Here is a 19999-nt window from a genome sequence, read left to right as displayed (position 1 = left end):
AAAGAATCAGCAACTACACAAACAGGGCTACGGACCATCACTATGAGGATAAACAACACTGCACTGGAGTTAGCCAACACAGCAGGCATTTTCTGATTCCATAAGGAAGACCTGATGTCCTTGTGCATCAAAGGTTAAACATGACAAAGAGATTTTCTTTTTTTTTTTTTTTTTTTTTTTTTTTTTGAGACAGAGTCTTGCTCTGTCGCCCAGGCTGGAGTGCGGTGGCGCGATCTCGGCTCACTGCAAGCTCCGCCTCCCGGGTTCACGCCACTCTCCTCCTCAGCCTCCCAAGTAGCTGGGACTACAGGCGCCCGCCACTACGCCCAGCTAATTTTTTTTGTATTTTTAGTAGAGACGGGGTTTCACCAGGTTAGCCAGGATGGTCTCGATCTCCTGACCTCGTGATCCACCCGTCTCGGCCTCCCAAAGTGCTGGGATTACAAGCATGAGCCACCGCGCCTGGCCTGATAAAGAGATTTTCAAAGAAACGTAGATGGTATGGTGAATTAATAAGATTTTTTAAAGTCACTATGAAGCATCTACTATATGCTAGTCTTATTTCAGATACTGAGGATACAACAGTAAATTTTGCTTTCAGGGAACTTACCTTTACTTGGAAACACCGAGAAAACAAAACAAAACAAAAAAAGCAAGTTAAATACAAAAAAAAAAAAAATGATGTAGCTTTTAGGCACTAATAGATGCTCTAAAGAAAAATTAATCAAGTTGAGAGACTGTGGTGACACAGCAGGGACTCAGGGACCATTTTAGGTCAGAGGTCAGGGAAGGACTCTTTGGACAAACTCCTTCAAAATCTGGAAGAGAAACTTCAGGCAGAGAAAACAGGAATTGCAAAGAGCCTGAGAAGGAAATAAACCTGGCATGTTTAAGGAACCCAAGAAAGCTGGGGTGACCAGAACAGAATGTGTAATGGGGACAAAATTAGAAAATAAAATTAAGTCTGATGTGACATTTATTGGCCAGTATAAAGAATTTGAGTTGGAGGATTCTGAATGAGAAGTGAAAGAATCTCACTGAGATTTTAAAAGATCATAGAGGGTGATGTGTGGAGACTGGATTTTGGGCAGTCTGGAGTGAAAGCAAAATCCATTACAAGACTTTCGCCCTAGTCCAAATGAAAGATGATGGTGACTTAATAGAATGATAGGATAGGATATTAATGACTTAATAGAATGATCGAGTGATAGGATAGTAGTCATGAACTTGTTGGAGAATAGCTGGATATGTAATTTGAACAATGAACAGGATTTGCTGACAGGCAGGATTTAGGATTTGAAGGAAGAAGATTCAAAGTTGACTCCTGGAACTTTGGCCTGACTAACTGAATAGATGTACTGAACATGCTAAGTTTGAGAAACGTATTAGATAGATACTGGCAATGCCACAAAGTTGCCTTGATGGGAGTTTGGAATTCAAAGGACAGGTTGAGGCTGGAGATAATATTTACAGTCATGAAACTGGATGGAGTCTCCTAACAATACAGAGAAGACAAAAATCTGATAAATAAGCCCCCAAAACTCCAAAAACAGTGCTCAGAAAGAAGACAAGGAACCCATAGAGAAGCCTGAGAAGTAGTTGAGGAGACAGAATGAGTATCAGAAAATTGTCACAACCTGGAGGTCAAGTGAAGACTGTTTCAAGAAGTAAAAAGTTGTGTCAAATGATGCAGAGAGTTCACGAAGAATGAGTGCTGTAAGGTGATCACTAGATTCAGCAATGTGGAAGTCACTGGTGACTTTACCAGAACAGATTGAAAGGAGTGAGAACAAAGCCTGATGAAATGAGTGAAAAACAGACTGGAAGATGAACAAGCGGAAGCAGAGCATAGACAACTCCACTGAGTGTTTTGTCATGAAGGGGAGCCCTACAAGTGGGCAGCAGTAGGTGGAGAAAGACATGGGACTGGGAATTAGTTCTTTTGTTTTTGTTCTTTTAATATAAGAAATATTAAGAGTTTTTTATACCAATGGGAATGATCCAGCTGATGGGGAAAATTAATGATACAGAACACAAGATGAACTTCTGGAGTTAAGTTAAGTAAAAGGAGATGAGCTGCAGTTACTAAGTGAATAGAGAAATTGGCTTTTGATAGGACAAATTGTTCTAATCTAAATGCTTTTCTTTCAGAAGAAAATACACTAATTGCTTCCTTTTTTTCCTCCCTTAATAAGTACAATCTTGTGGGTTAAATCTAAAAGAGAATTATCACCTTTTCACATACCAGAAAACTAAAATAACATGGTCAAGTGATTTGTCCAGAGTCACACACAGCCAGGCCTCATTCCCTGAGCTTCTGATGCCTTATCAATGGTTCTTTCTGCCTCTCCTCCCAACATGTGTGTCAGAGTCAGGCAATGGAAATGCCACTCTCAGGGGCCGATTCAAAGCCACAGGCTTAGACTCTCGTGGAAATTAAGTAAGGCAAACTTTTGACAAATTCATTCAAAAAAAGTGTTTTCAAATTCAGTCTGCACCTGTCTTTTCCCCAATCAGCCTGGATCAGAGATTCGGAGCTGACAGATGGTCTTTACGACTTATCAAGGGAACACTCCTATCCCTTCTATTCTGCCAGTCCTTCCAGATGCATTTTTTCTCAAATGGCAGTCTTATCAAGGATATAGTTTATTCTGCTAGCAAATAGCCAAGGGACAGGCTGGAAACAGATAGGCAGCAGAGGGAAGATGGTCTGGAATTATCAGTTTGCTGGGCCTCATGCTCAAATGCATAATTAACAGTTGATAATTGTTCTGGGTTGGGCACAGTCCTATAATGGTTAGATCAAGGCATAGTTTACTGTACTTAAATCTAGGCATTTACAATTATTCTCCCCTTAATATAAATTAGGAAGTTGGAAGCTCTCTCTCTCAAACAGATTTCTCTCTCTCTCTCTCTCTCTTTTTTAACAATTCTACCACCACCTAACTTGCCCTTTAAAAATATGCTCAAATTCTTTCAAGGATAAGAGTGAGAGACAAGAGGATATAAATCCAAAAGGTGGTTTCTGCTGTTTTGCCACATCTGCTCAAAATTCCACAACTGGCACTGCCTCCTGGAGATTACCAGAATGACTAATGAGTCACACAGCTCCCAGTCTTAAATGTGCTCGGAAAATGTTCAGGGATTTGACCACAAGTTTTCAACATCAAGAATGAGAGGTGTGAGAGCTCCCAGACATCAGCTAGTTCATCTCTTGCCAGATCTGGATTTTTCCCTTCTGGATAAGATTCTAGCAGATGCTTTAGCTAGTCTTGTTTTAAATATCTTAAATGATGGCACTCCCTCTGCTTTCCAAGGGTAAGGCTTTTTCACAGTCCAGTGGATCTTATCACCAGTCTGTGTTTTCCAGAAAGTTGCCTGAAATTTATCTTTTGTTAATTTCTTAACATAACTCATGTTTATTCACTTTGGCAACTCACCTGCAAGCAGCCTCTCTGCCTCATTGGCAATTAAGCAACTAAGTCTACAAGCGAGAGATCATCAGCCAATCTCTTCCATCTATTTCTTTTTCTTGCTGGATAAATCCAGCTTGCCAAGAAGTTCTGTGCTCTGAACACCCGGTGGTTTTCTGTTCATTTTACTCTGTCTCTTCAGTTATCACCTCATCTCTCTCAGCCACAGCATCTCTCAGCCACTGTTCCTATCTACCAGGCTTGGCAGGGGACTCAAGTATCAACACAATGCAGTCATTCTCACCGACTCCCTTCCTGGCCCAGAACTTACAAATTCCATCTGTCACAGACTGCAGCATGGGGACAGTTAACAGAAGATACACGCTGAAGCAAAGGTTGATGTAGAAGACTCCACCCATCACCAAGTGGCTCCATGTTTTCTGCTGTGATGGTATCTTGTCCACTCTCATGCCAGCATCTCTCTATGCACCAAACCCACTGCTATTTTTCTTCTAGCCGATTCTTCTCACTCTAGACACTACTTTGGGGCCCCTTAGCTCTTCACTTCCAAATTTCCTCTCAACCTTCTTCTCTTTCTACCTCACAGCTCTCATTTGAACCTTGCTGCATATTTTCCCAGCTGAATATGTTAATCACTTTCATCTTTTCCTCCTCTGCTGTAGACAACCCTGTGGGCTAAATAAGTCATATTATTTATTTCACTTTTTCACACACTGGAAAATTAAGACAGCATAGTCAAGTGACTTGTCTCAAATCACACAGCTAATATCAGGATCGGAGCCAGCATTCATACCCTGAGCCATATCCATAGTTCCTCCTAATTTTCCACACAACAACGCAGGCGTCAGTGACACACGATGGACACAGGCTTTGCTATTGACTCCCCTATTATTCTAGGAAGGTGCTACATACCTAAATATACTTATTTTACATGTTGTAAAGAATCAACTTTTTAACTTTCCTTTTTACAAGAATGGTGTCTTAGATGTTGTTTTAAATGATTAAAAACAAAAGATAAGTATAGTTAACAGTAATTTATTTTACTTTAAAAAATAACTAAAAGAGTATAATTGGTATGTTTGTAACACAAAGCAATGATAAATGCTTGTGGTGTTGGATACTCCATTTACCCTGATGTGATTATTACATATTGTATGCCTGTATCAAAATATCTCATGTGCCCCATAAATAATACATCTATGTACCTATAAAATTTAAAAGTATTTTTTTAAAAAAACAAAGGAACAGTTTCTTGCAAAGTTAAATCACTTTTTTCCCTTTGCATTTAGGCCAAATATATTTTGCTATGCAGAAATGTTTAAGTAAATTATGTGATAACTGAAAAGTAGTTTAATAGAATTTACATTTGATTTTTTAAAAATCCATTAGGCTAAGGATTTATAAAGACATTTTTTCTTCTGCTCAATACCTGCCTGAACAAAACACCCACCCAGCCAAAATCAAACAAAAAGCTTCTTTTGTCTTCATGAACTGATGTCACTTGAGTTGTACTACTTTAGAATCCACAGGACTCAAGTGAAAAAACACAGCAACTAGAATGTGAACATCAGGGGGGCTGTGACTCACATACCTGCTTGCTGACTATTAGATCTCTTAATTTCCCACACAATATGAACTATGGTCTGCTTCAATTCCCACACTGTATTTTAAGAGCTTTTGCTTCAATACTCTGGTATAATTTCTAAAAACACAGGGCTTCACAGCTATGGCCAACTGCTTATCCCAGGCAAATTAAATTAAGCCCCTGGCATGCAACTTAAAGTTTGTTTCGCCTAATTGAGCAGCTAATGGGTATGGATGAATCTGAGGTGCAGATAAAAATATTGTTTTCGAAGAGCCTTTCTGATTACCATGCTCTGAAATGAGCAAAGAAAAATATTTATGCAGCCATTTTCATAATCATGCTCAAATCCATTTGTTAAGCTCCTGGGAAGATTTCAGAAAACTCTGCCCTGTCTTTCCATGAGGTGCTCTGCTCATTGCTAAAGAAGGTTAAAATCCTTCAGCTGTGATATTCTGTGTTGTGTCAACACCCAGTCATCTTTAATATGATTTGTGGCAAAATAACCTCTTCCCATTGCCAACATGTGTCTTCACTCAAGGACTGTATGGGTCTCTATTCCAGCGAAGCACTATTCTAATAAGTGCCTTATCTAATAAATGGCCCTGGGGCTGCTGTGCCACTGTAACAACTGTTAGTGGGATGGAGGAGAGAATAAACAAATAAATAGTTGGGGAGGAGTCTCTGAGACATCAACATTCTAGAACGTGTATCATTTTCCTATCGTTTTGCTGTGTTTTCATGTATTAAATGTCAGAGAAGATGGCCCTCTTTCCCAGTGTATCTCCTTTTTATTGCATCTTTTTAAAGTAAGCTTTCATTAACAACAAAGCAAATACATGTGTTATTTTCCAAAACTTACAATCATAAAATAAACTTCATGCCATGTTAAAGTCAGTTAAACACCGGGGCTTGGTGGCTCACTCCTGTAATCCCAGCACTTTGGGAGGTCAAGGTGGTCAGATCACTTGAGGCCAAGAGTTTGAGACCAACCTGGCCAGCAAGCCAAAATCCTGTCTCTGCCAAAAATACAAAAATTAGCCAGGTGTGGTGGTGCATGCCTGTAATCCCAGCTACTTGGGAGGCTGACGCACGAGAATCGCTTGAACCCAGGAGGTGGAGATTGCAGTGAACCAAGATCATGCCATTTCATTACAGCCTGAATGACAGAGAGAAAAAAAAAGAAGTCAGTCAGTTAAAATTTTAAAGACAATTATTTTAAATGACAGCTATCATTGTGACAGATTTATCTCAAATTCTATCCATTCCATCCATTGTCCTTATAAACATGGGCATTTTGGGGGAGGGGGAGTTCTGTGTGTGTTTCTTTTTCTATTAGTTTTTATTTTCTCCTTAGATCTCTTACCCATTTGTAATGAGGGAGTGAAGAAAATACCATGGATATAGATGAAAAAACCCAAGGCCACAGCTAATGTTCCAGAGTCATCTGAAAACTGATGTCAGGTTACTGTGGGGATAATTCTCAAGCAAGTGGATACCTTTATGGCCCTCCACACATTTACTTCATTTGGTCCACAGGTGAACTTGTCACATCACATTTACAGCAAAAAATCCTTTATGTTTCAGGTAATTCCTGAACCTTCAGTGAGTTTCTATTAAACATGTTCTGTTTCCAAATAATCTGTTTTCCACCGCTGTGTCCAGGAAGCGATTATCAGAAAGGAAGAGAGAAAAATGACATCATAATGCAATCTGGCCCCTCTTTTGCTGGGCTAGGAACACAGCATCTGGCAGAGACTTTCAAGTGTCAGATACTGCTTTATCCATCTATTTCTGAAGTTCATTTAATAAATAATGGAGACTGATATGAAAAGGCTTCTAGTTCTACTAATGGAAATCCCTCACCCTGGCTCTGAAACAAACTTTAAAAAAGAAATTGTGACTTTTCTGATGTTAGTTTGCTTCAGATGAAACTTGTTCTTATTCCTAGCTTGAAGAAGAAAATTTCACCCTTTGCCCCTTTAAGGCTATATAACTTTTCTTCCCACAAACTAACAGTATCTCCAAAAGGCACTACTGTCCAGGTTGAGATGAAGGTTCCAGTTGCATTCTCTTCTGGGTGCAGGTCATTTTGTTTGCTGTTCACTTATCACATCAAAATGCATAGCAAGTACCAGCTTCCCGTCAGATAACACATAAACATGAGCTGTATCCACTCATATGTATATACATATAACTCAATCTAACTTTCCCCTTTCTATAAATTCAAATCATGTGCCCTGATGTGGTCATGCTGGAGGTCACACACAGAGCTCTCACCTGAAATGGAAGGGAAGATAGGAAGGAATCTAACATATATTTAATGTCTACTATATGCATATAAAATTAAGACATGTATTAGCTTATTTTATCCTCACAACAAACCTGTCAGGAATATATTATTATTTCTATAGACGAAACAAAATAAACTCAGAATGGTAATAGTCACTCAAATTTGAGTGTCCTGGCCAAGAAAGACACCTTCCTCTTTCCCAAGTCTTTATTGCAGTCTCACCTATGCATATATATCCAGGATTAATTCTCAATCAGAGGAAACTTCTTAAAGGGACAGAAAAAAGGAGCACTGCTCACTCTTCATGCTCACAGCAGTTTCCTCCTTGAAAGTTTCCATGGCAGGGCCATCAACTGGGGCCAGGAGCAGTGGAGGAGCACCTGGAGGTGGAGATCTTTTCTTCTTGCCTGTCAGGGCTGTGCTCAGATGCCATCCATCTCACAGGCCCAGGGAGTGTTTAATGAAGCTGATTTGGATCAGTGGAGATTGGTGTTTAGGCCGTTCTCCAAGACTCCTAAAATGGCTGGGAAATGTGCCCATTTTTGGCTTGTTGTGGTTTTATTTTTAAATAATCATCTTCAACAACTTTTTAGGTGCCTGTTCTATTGAAAGCTCTTTCAATTATTCAAATCAAGTCAATCAGAATTATTGAGCACCTATTCTGTGCCAGGAACAGCAGGAGTATGCAAAAATCTGTAAGATACTACTCCAGGAACTTGAGAAGGATGCAATAAACTCACAAATAATGCCAAGGGGCTGAATATGAGAGCTATAAAGAAGTCATAGGTAAAGAACTACAGGAATTCAGACAAAGGAGACATCCTTTCTGGTTGGGAAAAATCAGAAGAGATATCGTGGATAGGAAATAAGCATTAGACAGAACTTTAGGAATTCATTCACTTACTTGGTCATTCAGTCAACAAATACATAGTGAACATTTACTATGTACCAGGCATTTGTTAAGAATCGGATATACCAGAGGGATATAATCCCTGCCTTCAAGGCATCAGCATTCTAGCAATAAGGAAGTATACAACTAATTATAGCGTGTATGGATATTAAGAATTGAATGACCAAGATGAACTGATATTATTAAGAGTAGTAGGAGGTATATGGTATTGGTGAGGGTGGGGGAGGTGCTTTAGAAAAGTGGTCAAGAAAGATCTTGCAAGGGGAGTGATTTTTATTGAAGACCTAAAGACTGAGAAGGAGCCAGTCATTTGAATAGCAAGGGTAAGAATATTCATGAGACTAAAAGCAGAAAGTAAACATTTCCTAAAATGAAAAATAATTTGGTGCTCTCAAGAAAGTCTCAAAATGTCACTGTGTTCAGAGAATAGGAGCAGTAGGCAGGCTAGCTTGCAACGAAGTTGGAGAAGCAGGTGGGGTTCAGATCTTGCAAGGTACTTAGTTATGACTGGAAGTCTTGATTTTTCTCCTAAAAACAGCAGGACCTTTGACAGGTTTTAATCTGGGAAGTGGCATAAGGCTAGTCTGCAATTTGTAAAGAGAAGTCAAATCAGAGTACCAAGTGGAGAATGGGGTGGATCTGGGAGGTGAATTAGAAAACTATAGCATTGTTCCATTTGTGACGTGTTTTTCACAACGGTGAAGCTGGGAGACATACATGTAGATAAATTCAAGATACATTTTGGAGGAAAAAACAATAATAATTTACTAGACTGAGGTGAAGCAGGGCATTTATGTAGACAAAGCAGCATAAACAGACATTCAGAGGAGATAAATGGTAGGTCTATGTGGGCTTCAGTGAGACAAGACCAGTGTAACTCTTTCTTGCAACAGAGCCCTGGGCCATAGAATAGCATTATTCATCTTTGAATGTGGAACTGGACCCTGTTTCTACTCCTTAATTCCAGCTTTAATTCCCCCTCCCCTGCTCCCAGTCTCCATCCATGACTCATTACAATAAAAAAAAGTATAGGTTGCAAGACTTCACAGACACCCAAGCAAACACTGAAGCCAACATTCTCAAAAATGTATTCTGCGTGTCGCTTGTTATATGAGATGCTTCTTGAGAAAAAAAAATAAAGTTGGAGAGTTTTGTGGTCAAATAAGTTTAAAACATGATTTTCATCTTTTTTTTCTGGACAGTGACAAAAACATTGACATGTAAACACTCTGAGATGTCCTTCAGTAAAGAAACTTACTTAGCTTTGTTTAATGGTTAACCCACATTTTTCCCAAACAAATAGGACCTTAGGCACCTTAGTCCATAGACCAACCCCAGGAATCCTGTGGAATCACTGACATGTCCCGCAGGACAAGTTACATAATTACCCAGTGCAAAATGAAAATAATGAGCCTTTTGCTTAAAAATCATTAAGAAATTCAAGACAATGACAGCAAAGCACTAAGCCAAGAGTGGGGCTGTTCTACATGTGGGCTCCTCTGGGACTGCACAGAGCTTGCATGACCATGAAGTCAGCCTTGCAGTACCTCAAGTTACAGAGGAAGAAACAACCCAGGGAAGTAAAGTGGACTCCCATGATCTCACGTTAGGTAAACATTGACACCGGATCTTCACCCTGTGCCTTCTGACCACTTAGAGCATACCAACATGGCTTCTACAAGGTGAACCAGATAATTTGGGGGATGGGCCATTTGTGATTGATGCCTCAGTCAGGTGCAGCGGCATCATCTTTGGTTTTGCCCCTGCTATGGCAGGCACCAACCCTAAGGGGCAACCTCTGGCACGACTTGCCTCTAGCTTGCCCTCAAGCTAATTTCATTGCTTTTTCCTGTCATCACTCTGGTTTATTGTCACCAGTCACAGAACTTAATCACTACCCTAACAACAGTCCTGGGGATAATGTGTCTTCAGGAAATATTGTGAGCTGCCTGATTAGAGGATGAGTCAGAAAGTAAGGCTAGAGGAAGGGAGAAGACCATGATTATCTAATTCTCACTCTGTTTGAGAGAAGAAACCAAGTACCTTTGCCCCTGACTTACAGTGGTTCAACTTCCTATTTTTGGCTTTACAGTAGTATGAAAGCCATATGCATTCAGTAAACACCGTATTTTTCATTTTTAATTTTGCTCTTTTCCAAGGCTAGAGATATGCAGTAGGATACTCTTTTGAGGTGCTGGGCAGCGGCAGTGAAATGCAGCTCCCAGTCAGGCACGTGATGATGAGGGTAAACAGCTGATATTCTATAGTGTGCTGTGTTGCCAGCAATTTTTGGATATCCTGTTTTCGCATCCATCATATCTACAAAATGCCCATCTGTGTCTCCTGCTTCTGGTGAGAAGAAGAGGAAGGCAATTACTCTTGAGATGAAGCTCAAGCCCAGCATGAAGGCAGCAGGCCAGTAATGGCCATCACATGTGAGTTGGGACATTCACAGTCCACAGTCATGACTTATCCTTTACATGAGTTTTTCGCTTCCAATATTTTCAACTTCAAACAAATTTTTCAGGACATAACCCCATTGTAAGTCAAGTAGCATCTGTATTTCCTATCCATATTCCATAAAACATTAACACAGGGTTGTATACATAGTGGATGCACAAAAAAAGCGTCCCTTCTCCCTTAAAGGTAGGGAAGCTGTAGCAGTCCATGTGGAATCAGAATGAGGAAACGGCGGGGAAATACTTAAGCTCTGTGAAACTATAAGGTGGATGATGCTGAGTTCTCCAAGAATAAAATAAGGAAGGGCTTCAAAGCAGAGGATAAGAATGAGCTTTGGAATAGGACACACATATATTTCAAGGACAGGAAGGAGAAGATGCAGGTAGACAGAACACAGGGACTTCAAAGACACAGAGAGAGGACATGGAGAGTGTAGAGGGTTTCTACTGTCTGGCCTTCTGTATTAGTCAAGGTTCCCCAGAGAAACAAAACCAAAAGGTTATATGCATGTATAGAAAGAGATTTATCGTAAGAAATCAGCCTGCAGGATTAGGGAGATTGACAAGCCCCAAGGCCTGCAGGGTGAGAAAGCACACTGAAAGCCCAGCAGAGCTGGTGGTGTAGCACCAGTCTGAGTCAGAAGGCCTGAGAACCAGGAGAACAAACGGTGCAAATTCCAGTCTAAATGCCTGCTGGCACTAGACCCAGGAAGAGCTGGTGTTTTATTTTATTTTTTATTTATTTATTTATGCATTTATTTATTTTGAGATGGAATCTCACTCTGCCGCCCAAGCTGGAGTGCAATGGGGCGATCCTGGCTCACTGCAACCTCCACCTCCCTGGCTCAAGCAATTCTCCAACCTCAGTCTCTCCAGTAGTTTGGACTACAGGCATGCACCACCACTCCCGGCTAATTTACTTGTATTTTAGTAGAGACAGGGTTTCACCATGTTGTCCAGGGTGATTTCGAACTCTTGAGCTCAGGCAATCTGCCCGCCTCAACCCCCTAAAGTGCTGGAATTACAGGTATGAGCCACCGTGCCCGGTTAAGAGCTGGTATTTTAGTTTGAGTCCAAGGGCAGAAAAAACCAATGTCCCAGTTCAAATGCAGTCAGGCAGAAAGAAATCTCCGCTAGTTAGAGGAGGGTGAGCCTTTTTGTTCCATGCAGGCCTTCCACTATGTGTGAGGCCCACACACATCAGAGAGGGCAATCTACTTGACTCAGTCTACCAATTTAAATGCGATTCTCTTCCAAAAACACCCTTAGAATAATGTTTGACCAAATATCTGTTCAAACGCTGACCCAGTCAAGTTGACACGTAAAATAACCTCACATCTGCCCAACATCATTCCTTCTTATTTCAGCTCCATGACTCAATTTTCCTTTGGGGAGCCACCCCTTGCCCATCAGCAGCCTGTGTGGGTGGGCTAGGGCTGACTCCAATTCTGAATTTCTAGGAATAGACAATGAGAGTATTCCAATGTCCTGAATAGAGTTACTGCGTTTGAGAGGGGCCAGTGAGTCTCAGATCCTGGGATTTTGCTGTAAACTGTTTGAAAAGAGGAAAACAAAATGAAAAGAGGTGTTTTCTGCCAGGGTTGTTATGCCGAGAATGCTGGGCTCACTATGGGGAGAGAACTTACTTAAGAATGACACCAGCACAGAGGAACAGAAGTGAGAGAGAGCCCTGATGACACGGTTTGATTTGAGCCCCTGCTCAACTTTTCCTGGAGGTTTCAGTTGCATGAGTTACACAAGTTAGTTACATGAGTGTCATTTCATACTTCAGCTGGCTTAAGGTAGGTCCTTGTCTGTTATAAGTAATGAGTTTTGACAGATGCTATGAGCACATTATGCTCAGAAAATAAGCCAAGGGAATGGATCTGCCTTATCTAAGGAGCTGTGAGCGAGCAGCCGGCAGCTCTGCTTTCTGAGTGGTCCTTTTGAACAAAGTTACAGCATTGCTAAAGGCAGATGAGTGAGCTCGACTTAGCTCCCAAGGCTGATGCTAAATCTATCAACTCCTAATGTCACACTATTAACTGAAAATGATTCTAGCCCTAAAATCCCATCACGTTGACAACAAAAATCATCATATGCTATTTAATAGGAGCATAGACAGTGTACTGTCAGAACTGGGACTGGGGACAGTGAGCAGAGAGGTTAAAATCCATTTCTATTGCTCTGAGGGATGGGAACAGAATTTGGGACCAGGATTGCACCAGGGATAAGTTAGAAGCATGGAATGTGAAGCCAGAGGCACCAACACATTAGTGCTAACTTCAAACAAATTCATGTGGAATCTTAGATAACTTCCTTTTCCCTCCCTCTTTCCCATCTCTCTGTCTGTTTGCTTCTTCTTCCCCCTTTTCCCCACAGTTTTGAACCCTCTCCTGTTCCAAGCACTGTGCCAGACACAAGGGCTATGACGACAGGCATCAAAGAAGTTTACAGGCTGGGGTTGGGAGGGTCATGTTGGTGGGGACAGAGCAAAGCATGCATGACTATTGTAGCACAACACAGTCAGTGTTGGATAGTGACACAAGATGCTTTGGAAGCACAGTGAGAGAGACTCACTGCCAAGTGCAGGGATATAATCAAGGTTGCTTACCACCACTTTTGGGCTTCAATACCAGAGGAGTGGGACTTCAGAACATAATACTTTAAAAAAATTACTCTAAGGATAAACTTGGAATCTTGTAACTGCTCACATTTTTTTTTCTTTGTTTTGATCACATCTAGAATCAACGTATGATCTATTCTAAAGTAACTCTAGTTCCTTATGGAAATGATTTCATATGTTAACCTCACTCCTAAATTAATCTTAATTCTTACAAATGTTCTCATTTATTTTTATTCCATTGTGCAATACACATTTCTGTAAAATATTTCAAATTTGAGGGTAATGAAAGGTATATAAGTAAATCATGTACTTATGTATCTTAGTAACTTTTCAATTACTTAAAACAAGTAAGTTTTTTTTAAAGATGATTAAAGCATAGGTAGTAACTCTTATAGTAACCCTATGATCCTTGCTTAAATGAATAAAGTAGTATGTAGTGGTTCATGAAAGTACAAATATCAATAGGACAAAACAAATATCCAAGAAACCAACACTAGTATATATAATGATTTAGTGTAAGATAAATGTAATAGCACAGCTTCATGGGGAAAAGGATGACTCTTCAGTAAATAGTGCAGGGATAATTACACCACTATTTAGTGGGAAAAAGTAGCCTTAAGCAAATAAAACTTCTGATGGCTTAAAGAGCGAAATGTTTAAAATTAGCCTCAAATAAATGAGAAGAAAATATATTTAATTTTATCAGATCCTTAGATGTGGAGTGGCTTTTAAGGAATTAGCCAATATAATATTCAAAATAGAACTATATATATAGTTTTTAATTTTATATATTTTCTATATTTATTTTTATTTTTATTCCTATTGATTCCTAGGGCAAGCCCAGTCACTGGGCCCCTTATCATTAGATAAGGAATGGCAATATGCATGAACATAAATAATCTGACGCAGTTAGATTTAGTAATTTTGCTTCTCAAAATTTACCTAAAGGAAATAATCAGAGATTTGTCTAAAGGTTGATGAAGAGTCTCACTGAAGTTTAATTATTTAGAAAGGACATTTACAAATGTTTGACTTTTTTAGTATCCGAAGACTTTTTTATATTTTACACAAAAATACATGCAAATGTCCCCCAACATTTGAATATATTCTATTTCTTATATTGGATGATAAAGTTGCAGGTAGTGATGGATACCAGCACATATGCATATGCATTTATTTTAAAAAGAATACAATCAGCTCACACTCTTCTATAATTTATTTTTAATTTAAGTGTATATTTATATTCATCCATCAATTTTTTTACTGCATATCTACTAAGGGGAAGGAATACAGTGGTAAGTAAAAATAGTTGAACTCTACTATTGTGGGGTTTATGATGTAACAAAAAAGGAAGATATTACAGAAATAAGTCAACTAATATTAATGTAGACTCTCAAATGAAGATAAGTGCTAAAGTTTGGATATTTGTTCCCCCAAACCTCACGTGGAAATTTGATTCCCAGGGTTGGGTGTGGGGTCAATTGGAATGTGTTTGGGTCACGGGGTGGATCCCTCATGAATGACTTGGTGCTATCGTCAAGGTAGTGAGTGAGTTCTCACTCTATTAGTTCCCACAATAGCCAATTGTTAAGAAGAGCCTGGCGCCTTCTCGCCTTCTTGCTCTCTCCCTTTCTTCCTTTCTTACCATGTGATCTCTGCACATGGCAGCTTTACTTTGCCTCCAACCATAATTGGAAGCAGCCTGAAGCTCTCACCAGAGCAGATGCTGGTACTATGCTTCTTGTACAGCCTGCGGAACCACAGGCCAAATGAACCTCTTTTTTTTTTTTTTTTTTGGAGACAGAGTCTCGCTCTGTCGCCCAGGCTAGAGTGCAGTGGCACAATCTCGGCTCACCGCAAGCTCCGCCTCCCAGATTCACGCTGAACCTCTTTTCTTTATAAATTATCCAACCTCAGGTATTCCTTTATAGCAACACAAATGGACTAAGACAATCATCCCAAGGGATAAAAAGGTTGTCTTATTAGGTTATATGACAAATGAAACTGATCCCAAGTGTGGGGGTTAGGAAGGCTTCCCTAAGGAAATTAAATCTGAAATATGAGTAGAACTTAAGTGAAAAGTAGAGAGACGAAAAAGAACATTCAAAAGACAGGAAATGGCCATTGCAAATGCTCTGTTTGGAAAGAGAAGGCACATTCAGAAACTGGAAATGACTGGTGTGACTTGATCATGAAAAATGAGGACAGAGAGTAAAAGAGGAAGCTTGAGGAAGATGTAGCATCTAGGCATGCAGAGCCTTGGTCATTATGCTGAGGATTTGGGTCTTTATTCTTTATCCCAAGCCCAGTGGATGTGTTAAAATCCAATTGAAACTTTGAATGGATTCCTCAGGAGAAGGTGGTAATTAAGCACAGAAGCATTACTTAGACAAGAGATGATGGCACCTTGGGCTAAAATGGTGATTGCATCAATCTTATAAATGAAACAGATTTTTTGGAGGTGATACCAACAATGCTTTTAGTATGGATATGGGGATGATGTAAGGGAAAGGAACATTGCCTAAGTTTTAGTCCTGTGCAACTGAGTGAATAGAAGGTGGTACCACTGAACACAGTAAGAACAATGGAAAAGTACCAGTCTAAGGGAAGATCATGGATTCAGTCCTGATCACGTTCAAGTGAGAAACTTTGATTTCAAGTAGTTAGTTAAATGTGTAAGTCTGGGCCAAATATTATATTTGCATAATAATGGTAACTGAAGATTTGAACTTGGTTGAGGTTACGAATAAAGTATGAAATGAGAAAAGGAGAGACTCTAGGAGAAGAATGTCAATGTGTAATTTCTGGGTAGAAGAAGAGCCTGCAAAAGATACAGAACAAAATGGCCATTGAGGTAGGTGAAAAGCCTAGCGAGTTTTAAAATGTATCCATTGCATATAACATTATTGAGTTTATTACTGACTATAGCAAGTGTTATTTCAGTAAGACAATTGGGCTAAAGTCATATGGAGTGAATTGGAAAAAAGACCAGAAAATAAAGAAATAAAAATGGTGAATATGGATAATTCTTTGAAGAGGTTTAGCTATTGTGCTAATCAACTTTTGCTGTGATAATAAACATCTTCAGGATCCTTGTAGTTTAGAGCAACAAAGACTTGTTTCAGTGGACCAGCTATAGTTCTGAGTTTGACTGGGCTCCACTCAACTATGCATGTATTTCCATTCTGGGATCCAAGCTGAAGAAGCTACTGGGATATTCTGTGCTCATAGTGGAGGATAGAAATGTGAGACAAACCATGTCATGGCATTTAAAGCTTCTGCTAATACATGAAAATGTGGCCTTGGCCAAAGCATATGGCCAAGCCCAAAGTCCAAGTTGCAGCAAAATTTAATTAAATAATTCCATAGCATTGCACATTTCAGTATTTCCAATTTTTTCATTTCTTAAATATCTTCAGTAAAGATGTATGTATAAGGAAGATGATTGTAGCATTGATTGTAAAAATAACAAAACTTCAAACTACCTATTAATAAATGCTCATCTACAACAGAGAGACACATATTCCTCCTTCAGCAGGCACAAAAAAAGGACTATAACATGATGGTAAGGAATACTTAATTCTATCACACAGTAGGTAACAAAAATATTCCAATCTATCATAGCTATGAAAGAGAGAAGAAAAATAAGGAGATAATCTACAGGGAGATGAGGGGTCTAGGGAGCATATTTGTTTTTTTCCCTTTCATTTTTTAACATAGGAAAGATTTTGACATATTTAATATCATTAGGAAGAATCGAGTAGAAATGAAGCAAACAACTTGCTGGAAAAAAGAAGAATAACTAATAGCATACATTTCTTGAACCCGTAGAAAGCAATAGTTGTTAAATCACAGGTCTGGCCTAAGATATCCAAGGGATATAAGTCTGTGTGTTAAGAAGGGTTAACACATAGATGTACGTGTGTGTGTGTGTGTGTGTGATGAAGGGTTGTGTGTATTGTACACCTCTTCCTAGAAAAATACATGTTGATTTATTTCATTTATTAAACAGATGCATATATATTAATTTAGGTTAATTTTAACCATTCTGTGGTAGGTAAGCATTTAGGTAGTTTAAACTTTTGTTACTTTTACAATCAATGCTAGAATGAACTTCCTAATTATACATATCTTTACTGAAGATACTTATAAATGAAAAAATTATAAAAATTTAAATGTACAACACTATGGAATTATTTAATTAAATTTCGGTATTCCACTTAATAAAATACTATGTGTATGGTGGCTGTGTCCCCACCCAAATCTCATCTCGAATTGTAACTCCCACAATTCCCACGTGTCATGGGAGGAACCCAGTGGGAGGTGATTAAATTATGGGGGTGGGTCTTTCTTGCACTGTTCTCATGATAGTGAATGAGTCTCACGAGATCTGATGGTAAAATGGGAGTTTCCCTGCACAAGCTTCCTCTTTGCCTGCTGCCATCCATGTGAGACATGACTTGCTCCTCCTCTTTGCCTTCCACCATGATTGTGAGGCTTCCCCAGCCACATGGAACTGTAAATCCATTAAACCCTTTTTCCTGTGTAAATTTCTCAGTCTTGGGTGTGTCTTTATCAGCAGTGTGAAAATGGACTAATACACTGTGTATCCGTTTAAAATCATTTTGTAAAAGACTATTGAATGACATATACTGCAGGTCATCAAGCAACTTAAACAATGTGATAATATACATAATATATATATACGGTTGACCCTTGAACAACACAGATTTTAACTATATGATGCACTTATATGCAGGTCCACTTATATGTGGTTTTGCTTTCACCTCCACCACCCTGAGACAGCAAGACCAATCCCTCCTCTTCCTCCTTTTTCTCAGCTTACTCAATGTGAAGATGATGAGGATGAAGATGTTCATGACAATCCACTTCCATTTAATGAATGGAGACTATATTTTCTCTTTTTAATGATTTTCTTAATAATACTTTCTTTTCTCTAGCTTGTTTTATTGTAAGAATACAGTATATAGCATATATAACCTAGAAAACATGTGTTAGTCTACTTATGTTACCTGCTTATGTTACCTGCTTATGTTAATCTGCTTATGTTACCAATAAAGCTTCTGGTCAACAGTAAGCTATTAGTAGTTATGTTTTGGGGGAATAAAGAGTTATACACAGATTTTTCAACTATGCAGGGGGTTGATGTCCTAAACCCTGCATTGTTCAAGAATCAATTGTATACATACACACACACACACACACACACACATATGTATACACAGAGTACACACAGAGAGAGAAATTAGTACACAAATATGTCTAATACATGTAGTTGATTCTGGATAGGTGGATTTTTGCTTTTCTAGGCTTTTCTGGATATCCACTCTTTTTCAATGGCCTTATAATACTTTTATAATTGGGGGAAAAGTGAATGTTAAAAATGTGTTGCTCTTCACTAGATCACAGTAGGGCAGAGCAAAGCAGCACAGTAGAAAGGTTGACAGAACCAGCCCTGAAAGTGCCCCAGTGCAACCTGGACACTAGCCCTTATTGCAGGTATGCCCTCAGGCCAGGTACTCCTTCTCTGCCTCAAGGTCCTTATCTCTAGAATAGAAACAATAATTATTCCATCGGGTTTAGTCGATATTAAAGGGAAATAATAGGTAAAAAATATTAAGCCCAGTATACTGGCTATAGTTAGTGCTTTAAAACCTTGAACTTTTGGCCAGGCATGGTGGCTCATACCTGTAATCCCAGCACTTTGGGAGGCTGAGGTGGGCAGATCATGAGGTCAAGAGATCAAGATCATCCTGGCCAACATGGTGAAACCCCGTATCTACTAAATATACAAAAATTATCTGGGAGTGGTGGCGTGCGCCTATAGTCCCAGCTACTTGGGAGGGTGGAACAGGAGAATCGCTTGAACCTAGGAGGCAGAGCTTGCAGTGAGCCAAGATCGCGCCACTGCACTCCAGCCTGGCAACAGAGCGAGACTCCATCTAAAAAAATAAAAATTAAAAAATAAATCTGAACTTTTTTTAAAAAAAGGTACTATCTTTCTTCTTTCAGTTTGGAAAGGTCTTCCGAAATTATCAGTGTTGGAAAGAATGAGGTGAAACAGGTGCTTTAATATGCTACGGTGGAAGTGCAGATTTGCACTTTCTGGAAAGTAACTGTGCGATATATTAATACTCTTGTTCCTATAATCTCAATTTTTAGGATTTTTACCTAAGGAAACAGTCCATGATAAGTAAGAGATTCATGATTATCAGGATTTGAATGAAGCCTTATGTATAATGAGGAAAAACTGGAAATATCCTCAACATTCAATGATAAAGGAATAAATGCATTTCAAAGATAATGTAATAAAAAAGGAAAAAACTCATAAAACTATTTCAAAGTGACTTTAAAAAACTAAGAATTAAAAAAATAACTTAAAAATGCTGAAAAGTATGATTCCAGGAGTATATAAGTCAATAAATATAATAAAATAACAGGTAGTAGGAATAGAACTAATTTTATTAATTTGCAAACCAGCTTTTTTCACACTTTCTTACAATCAGTATTAGTCAATTTTATAGTCAATCCCCAATTTTTTAAATGTAGAGATATTTTTAAAATAAAGAAAATGTATTTCCTTTGTATACTTTATTGATCTTTGGGAAGGAAAGGAAAAAGGGAAAAAAATCCTTTCTGGAGAGTATATTTCAACTCCTTGTTGCCAAAGCAGT

Source organism: Macaca fascicularis, chromosome 6 (assembly GCF_037993035.2).
Source record: "Macaca fascicularis isolate 582-1 chromosome 6, T2T-MFA8v1.1".
Taxonomy (NCBI): Eukaryota; Metazoa; Chordata; class Mammalia; order Primates; family Cercopithecidae; genus Macaca; species Macaca fascicularis.
The sequence above is the reverse complement of the archived record's forward strand: the minus strand, read 5'-3'. Positions refer to the sequence as shown.